Source organism: Electrona antarctica, assembly GCF_951216825.1.
Source record: "Electrona antarctica genome assembly, chromosome: 20".
Lineage (NCBI taxonomy): Eukaryota > Metazoa > Chordata > Actinopteri > Myctophiformes > Myctophidae > Electrona > Electrona antarctica.
The window spans coordinates 306,205-313,704 of NC_136801.1; the positions used below are offsets into that span (position 1 = coordinate 306,205).

The window sequence follows — 7,500 nt, forward strand, 5'->3', positions numbered from 1 at the left end:
CTACATTCAACCCATATATTCAACCCATATATTCTACATTCAACCCATATATTCAACCCATATATTCTACATTCAACCCATATATTCAACCCATATATTCTACATTCAACCCATATATTCTACATTCAACCCATATATTCTACATTGTCTGATACACCTGCCAGGATTATTATAGCATCACATTACATAGTGAAGAGCCGCCTGTGTGTGTGTGTGTGTGTGTGTGTGTGTGTGTGTGTGTGTGTGTGCGTGTGTGTGTGCTCGCTCATGCAGTCGGGTGTGTGCGTTTGTTCAGCCCAATCTCTAACCATGTAGCAGGTCAGTGAGTGAGAGTGCACTGACTCCAGGTCAGTGTGTGTGTGTGTGTGTGTGTGTGTGTGTGTGTGTGTGTGTGTGTGTGTGTGTGTGTGTGTGTGTGTGTGTGTGTGTGTGTGTGTGTGTGTGTGCGCATGTGTGTGTGTGCAGGGGTCATCATCAGCACAGTGTGAACCTCTGGCCACCTAGTGGCTGAAATAAAGCTTTACAACCCCTTATTGTTGCTCATATTGGTCACTTAAAAGCAGCGCTTCTCAAAGCCGTCCATGTCGAGGACCCCCAGGGACCCCCACATTGACACATACTAGCCCAGGGACCCCCACATTGACACATACTAGCCCAGGGACCCCCAGGGACCCCCACATTGACACATACTAGCCCAGGGACCCCCAGGGACCCCCACATTGACACATACTAGCCCAGGGACCCCCAGGGACCCCCACATTGACACATACTAGCCCAGGGACCCCCAGGGACCCCCACATTGACACATACTAGCCCAGGGACCCCCACATTGACACATACTGGCCCAGGGACCCCCACATTGACACATACTAGCCCAGAGACCCCCAGGGACCCCCACATTGACACATACTAGCCCAGGGACCCCCAGGGACCCCCACATTGACACATACTAGCCCAGGGACCCCCAGGGACCCCCACATTGACACATACTAGCCCAGGGACCCCCAGGGACCCCCACATTGACACATACTAGCCCAGGGACCCCCACATTGACACATACTGGCCCAGGGACCCCCAGGGAACCCCACATTGACACATACTGGCCCAGGGACCCCCAGGGAACCCCACATTGACACATACTGGCCCAGGGACCCCCACATTGACACATACTGGCCCAGGGACCCCCACATTGACACATACTGGCCCAGGGACCCCCAGGGACCCCCACCATTTTAAAGGATATGCCAGGGACCTCCCTGGGATAAGAGTTTTACAGCTATAGCAGTGATTCTCAACCATTTTCATTTCTAGGACCCCCAGGTTGACATGCATTAGACTACGGACCCCCATTTGGTACCATTCTGATCTCTGGGACCCCCAATGATCACTGTAGTATCATCAGTGTCCATTTAACTCTGGAAGTTACATTAACGGGTCCATTTGGTTCCATTTGTACACTCAGAATTACAGACCTGCAAGTGAGCACCGTTGTGAGCTTGTAGATCTGCTATTTTCAGTATGCAACCAAGTGTAACATTAAACTGGATCTCTTGTCCACTAGTCCCTTCCCTAACATTTTAGTCTAGTTTCTATTTTTTGACGAAATTGTCAATATATTTAGTCTTAGTTTTAGTCATCATAGCTTAGTTTTCGTTTTGTTTCCATTTAGTTTTCGTCAGTTCATTTATATAGCGCCTGCTTTACATAGATGGTGCATTACATTCACCCATTCACACACACATTCATACACCGATTGCAGCGGAAGCCATGCAAGGTACCAACCAGCACATCGGGAGCAATTTGGGGTTCAGTGTCTTGCCCAAGGACACTTCGACATGTAGACATGAGGATCATTGGACGACCTGCTCTACCTCTTGAGCCACAGTCGCCCCCCGTCATAGTTTTAGTCGATGAAATCAACAGTGCCTGATGCCAGCGCAACACTGTTAAACGTATTGGGCGTGTGTTTCAACACGCAGTCTGAACGTTCATTCTGTCAGTGACGGTTCCAAACGTGTCAACACAGGCGTCTGTTTTATAGAAACACTTTCATGTTCTAGACAATCTGAAACAACTCCACCTGTTCAATAGAATCAACTAGCTCAGGGGTGGGCAAATTTGACAAGAGAGAGAGAGAGGGCCACTGTAGTTCCACACTCACTCCAGAGGGCCACTGTAGTTCCACACTCACTCCAGAGGGCCACTGTAGTTCCACACTCACTCCAGAGGGCCACTGTAGTTCCACACTCACTCCAGAGGGCCACTGTAGTTCCACACTCACTCCAGAGGGCCACTGTAGTTCCACACTCACTCCAGAGGGCCACTGTAGTTCCACACTCACTCCAGAGGGCCACTATATAGTTCCACACTCACTCCAGAGGGCCACTGTAGTTCCACACTCACTCCAGAGGGCCACTATAGTTCCACACTCACTCCAGAGGGCCACTGTAGTTCCACACTCACTCCAGAGGGCCACTGTAGTTCCACACTCACTCCAGAGGGCCACTGTAGTTCCACACTCACTCCAGAGGGCCACTGTAGTTCCACACTCACTCCAGAGGGCCACTATAGTTCCACACTCACTCCAGAGGGCCACTATAGTTCCACACTCACTCCAGAGGGCCACTGTAGTTCCACACTCACTCCAGAGGGCCACTATAGTTCCACACTCACTCCAGAGGGCCACTATAGTTCCACACTCACTCCAGAGGGCCACTGTAGTTCCACACTCACTCCAGAGGGCCACTGTAGTTCCACACTCACTCCAGAGGGCCACTATAGTTCCACACTCACTCCAGAGGGCCACTATAGTTCCACACTCACTCCAGAGGGCCACTGTAGTTCCACACTCACTCCAGAGGGCCACTGTAGTTCCACACTCACTCCAGAGGGCCACTGTAGTTCCACACTCACTCCAGAGGGCCACTGTAGTTCCACACTCACTCCAGAGGGCCACTGTAGTTCCACACTCACTCCAGAGGGCCACTATATAGTTCCACACTCACTCCAGAGGGCCACTGTAGTTCCACACTCACTCCAGAGGGCCACTATAGTTCCACACTCACTCCAGAGGGCCACTGTAGTTCCACACTCACTCCAGAGGGCCACTGTAGTTCCACACTCACTCCAGAGGGCCACTGTAGTTCCACACTCACTCCAGAGGGCCACTGTAGTTCCACACTCACTCCAGAGGGCCACTATAGTTCCACACTCACTCCAGAGGGCCACTATAGTTCCACACTCACTCCAGAGGGCCACTGTAGTTCCACACTCACTCCAGAGGGCCACTATAGTTCCACACTCACTCCAGAGGGCCACTATAGTTCCACACTCACTCCAGAGGGCCACTGTAGTTCCACACTCACTCCAGAGGGCCACTGTAGTTCCACACTCACTCCAGAGGGCCACTATAGTTCCACACTCACTCCAGAGGGCCACTATATAGTTCCACACTCACTCCAGAGGGCCACTGTAGTTCCACACTCACTCCAGAGGGCCACTATAGTTCCACACTCACTCCAGAGGGCCACTGTAGTTCCACACTCACTCCAGAGGGCCACTGTAGTTCCACACTCACTCCAGAGGGCCACTGTAGTTCCACACTCACTCCAGAGGGCCACTGTAGTTCCACACTCACTCCAGAGGGCCACTATAGTTCCACACTCACTCCAGAGGGCCACTATAGTTCCACACTCACTCCAGAGGGCCACTGTAGTTCCACACTCACTCCAGAGGGCCACTATAGTTCCACACTCACTCCAGAGGGCCACTATAGTTCCACACTCACTCCAGAGGGCCACTGTAGTTCCACACTCACTCCAGAGGGCCACTGTAGTTCCACACTCACTCCAGAGGGCCACTATAGTTCCACACTCACTCCAGAGGGCCACTGTAGTTCCACACTCACTCCAGAGGGCCACTGTAGTTCCACACTCACTCCAGAGGGCCACTGTAGTTCCACACTCACTCCAGAGGGCCACTATAGTTCCACACTCACTCCAGAGGGCCACTGTAGTTCCACACTCACTCCAGAGGGCCACTATAGTTCCACACTCACTCCAGAGGGCCACTATAGTTCCACACTCACTCCAGAGGGCCACTGTAGTTCCACACTCACTCCAGAGGGCCACTGTAGTTCCACACTCACTCCAGAGGGCCACTATAGTTCCACACTCACTCCAGAGGGCCACTGTAGTTCCACACTCACTCCAGAGGGCCACTGTAGTTCCACACTCACTCCAGAGGGCCACTGTAGTTCCACACTCACTCCAGAGGGCCACTATAGTTCCACACTCACTCCAGAGGGCCACTATAGTTCCACACTCACTCCAGAGGGCCACTATAGTTACACACTCACTCCAGAGGGCCACTGTAGTTACACACTCACTCCAGAGGGCCACTGTAGTTCCACACTCACTCCAGAGGGCCACTGTAGTTCCACACTCACTCCAGAGGGCCACTATATAGTTCCACACTCACTCCAGAGGGCCACTATAGTTCCACACTCACTCCAGAGGGCCACTATAGTTCCACACTCACTCCAGAGGGCCACTGTAGTTCCACACTCACTCCAGAGGGCCACTGTAGTTCCACACTCACTCCAGAGGGCCACTGTAGTTCCACACTCACTCCAGAGGGCCACTGTAGTTCCACACTCACTCCAGAGGGCCACTATAGTTCCACACTCACTCCAGAGGGCCACTATAGTTCCACACTCACTCCAGAGGGCCACTGTAGTTCCACACTCACTCCAGAGGGCCACTATAGTTCCACACTCACTCCAGAGGGCCACTGTAGTTCCACACTCACTCCAGAGGGCCACTATATAGTTCCACACTCACTCCAGAGGGCCACTATAGTTCCACACTCACTCCAGAGGGCCACTGTAGTTCCACACTCACTCCAGAGGGCCACTGTAGTTCCACACTCACTCCAGAGGGCCACTGTAGTTCCACACTCACTCCAGAGGGCCACTGTAGTTCCACACTCACTCCAGAGGGCCACTATAGTTCCACACTCACTCCAGAGGGCCACTGTAGTTCTACACTCACTCCAGAGGGACACTGTAGTTCCACACTCACTCCAGAGGGCCACTGTAGTTCCACACTCACTCCAGAGGGCCACTATAGTTCCACTCACTCCAGAGGGACACTGTAGTTCCACACTCACTCCAGAGGGCCACTGTAGTTCCACACTCACTCCAGAGGGCCACTGTAGTTCCACACTCACTCCAGAGGGCCAAATTGAATATTACTGTCATAGCAAAATTTGCCGATTTACAAGGGGTGGCGCACTGCTGCGTGTTTTCAGCTTGTAGATCTGATATTTTTGCTATTATTTGAATTGAAATCCTGATTATTAATTGGGTTTTTTTTTACCATTTTTCAAATCCTTTTAATTGTAGTTATGTTAACTTTATGAATTAAATAAAAAAAAAACACAAAAAGAAGACAATAGCATTGTAATACTACTCATTAAGCTACTAATTTAAGTAAGTAATTAAGTAATTAAAGCGGGTGATGTTTGCAAATCAATAATATATCAGTATTTTGATATTAACCTGCAGGACCGCATTAACAACACAATCAGTGCCGGATGTCCTTCAAAATAGGAGCTCTGGGGTGCCGGAAAGACATGGCCGCTTTTACTCTGAATCCCACGACCCGGAAACAATCCACTAAATAAGTGTGCATTACATTGCTAGCTTACAATGCTATCGTTTTAGTTTATACGATATATGATCCGAAAAGCGTTCATATTTTGCGGGAGAGACGGGTGAGGAGCAGAAATGAAGCGCCAGTATATCGATCCGTTCAACACCACGGAAAGCGCCCTGGATTAGGAGAGACGAGTCATTCTTTCCGCCGCGCTAACGGCTAAGTCAACGGTAAGCTAACACTTGCCTAGAGCGTAGCATACGGTAGACGAAAGGCGAACTGACAAATAAAAAAAAAAAAGGTAAAAATTCAGAATATTGCTCTCTCGCCCGGTAACATTGAGGATGTGCTAGGACGTCTGAGGACGTTGGATGTACCGCTCGGTTCGAGTCCGTAGGACGTGTGGCGACGTCCTACGGACGAAAACGGTTAAGTGAACGTGGGGGCCGCATGTGGCCCCCGGGCCGCCAGTTGGCCATGTATGAACTATAGCTTCACCCAGACGCACGCACGCACGCACGCACGCACGCACGCACGCACGCACGCACGCACACACGCACACACACACACACACACACACACACACACACACACACACACACACACACACACACACACACACACACACACACACACACACACACACACACACACACACACACACACACACACACACACACACACACACACACACACACACACACACACACACACACAGTTCTGTCATGGGGGTTAAAGGGTTAAAGGGAGTAGATAAGACGAGACAGAAGACAGACCCTATAGAGGAGGAACCGTGCACGTGTGTGTGCGTGTGCGTGTGCGTGTGCGTGTGCGTGTGCGTGTGTGTGTGCATGTGTATCTCTATATTTGTGAGGACCTAAACGCCCCCACAATCATAGTTATAGTAGAGTGTGAGAAATAAGACAGGTTTCCTGGTCCTCACAAAACAAATGCTATTAAATGTCGTTTTTAGAGATAGATTTACAATTAGAAACAGAGTCAGGTTGTTAGCATTATGTTATGCTTTAGCTATTGAAAAATAGCAGATCTACAAGCTCATAGCGCGCCACCGAGTGGCGCGCTATGAGCTTGTAGATCTGCTATTTTTGAAAAATCGAAGAACGACTGACATAGAAACATAGCTTTTTCAGAAAACGGTCAGGATGTAGAAGAACATTTATAGAATCTGATCTCAGGTCAAAACGGGTTAAAGGCATTAGAGATAACAGTTATAATAACCGTAGACCGCAGACCGGTACAGACTGGTACAGACCGGTATAGACCGAGAAGACCGGTACAGACCGGTATAGACCGGTACAGACCACCGAGAAGACCGGTACAGACCGGTACAGACCGGTACAGACCACCGAGAAGACCGGTATAGACTGGTACAGACCGGTATAGACCACCGAGAAGACCGGTATAGACTGGTACAGACCGGTATAGACCACCGAGAAGACCGGTATAGACTGGTACAGACCGGTATAGACCACCGAGAAGACCGGTATAGACTGGTACAGACCGGTATAGACCGGTACATACCGGCATAGACCACCGAGAAGACCGGTATAGACCGGTATAGACCACCGAGAAGACCGGTATAGACCGGTACAGACCGGTATAGACCACCGAGAAGACCGGTATAGACCGGTACAGACCGGTATAGACCACCGAGAAGTCGTCACGGTCTGAGTTTCATCTAAATGCAGGCGCCCAAGTCTCTGTACGTCTGTCTTTTACGTGTGTGTACGGTTCTAATCCACGGAACTCCAGAACCGTTCGCCCCACCGACTTCACATTCGACACACGCGTTCCACACCCCCCACAGGGGGTGCAGTGCCCG

General features: G+C 50.9%; 1 protein-coding gene across 2 annotated transcripts in view; it reads right to left on the minus strand.

Moving 5' to 3' along the window:
• LOC306913039 (rho GTPase-activating protein 29-like) overlaps nt 1-7,500 on the minus strand; it is a 96,563-nt gene that overhangs the window by 88,372 nt on the left and 691 nt on the right. The gene's annotated exons all lie outside the window — the stretch shown is intronic.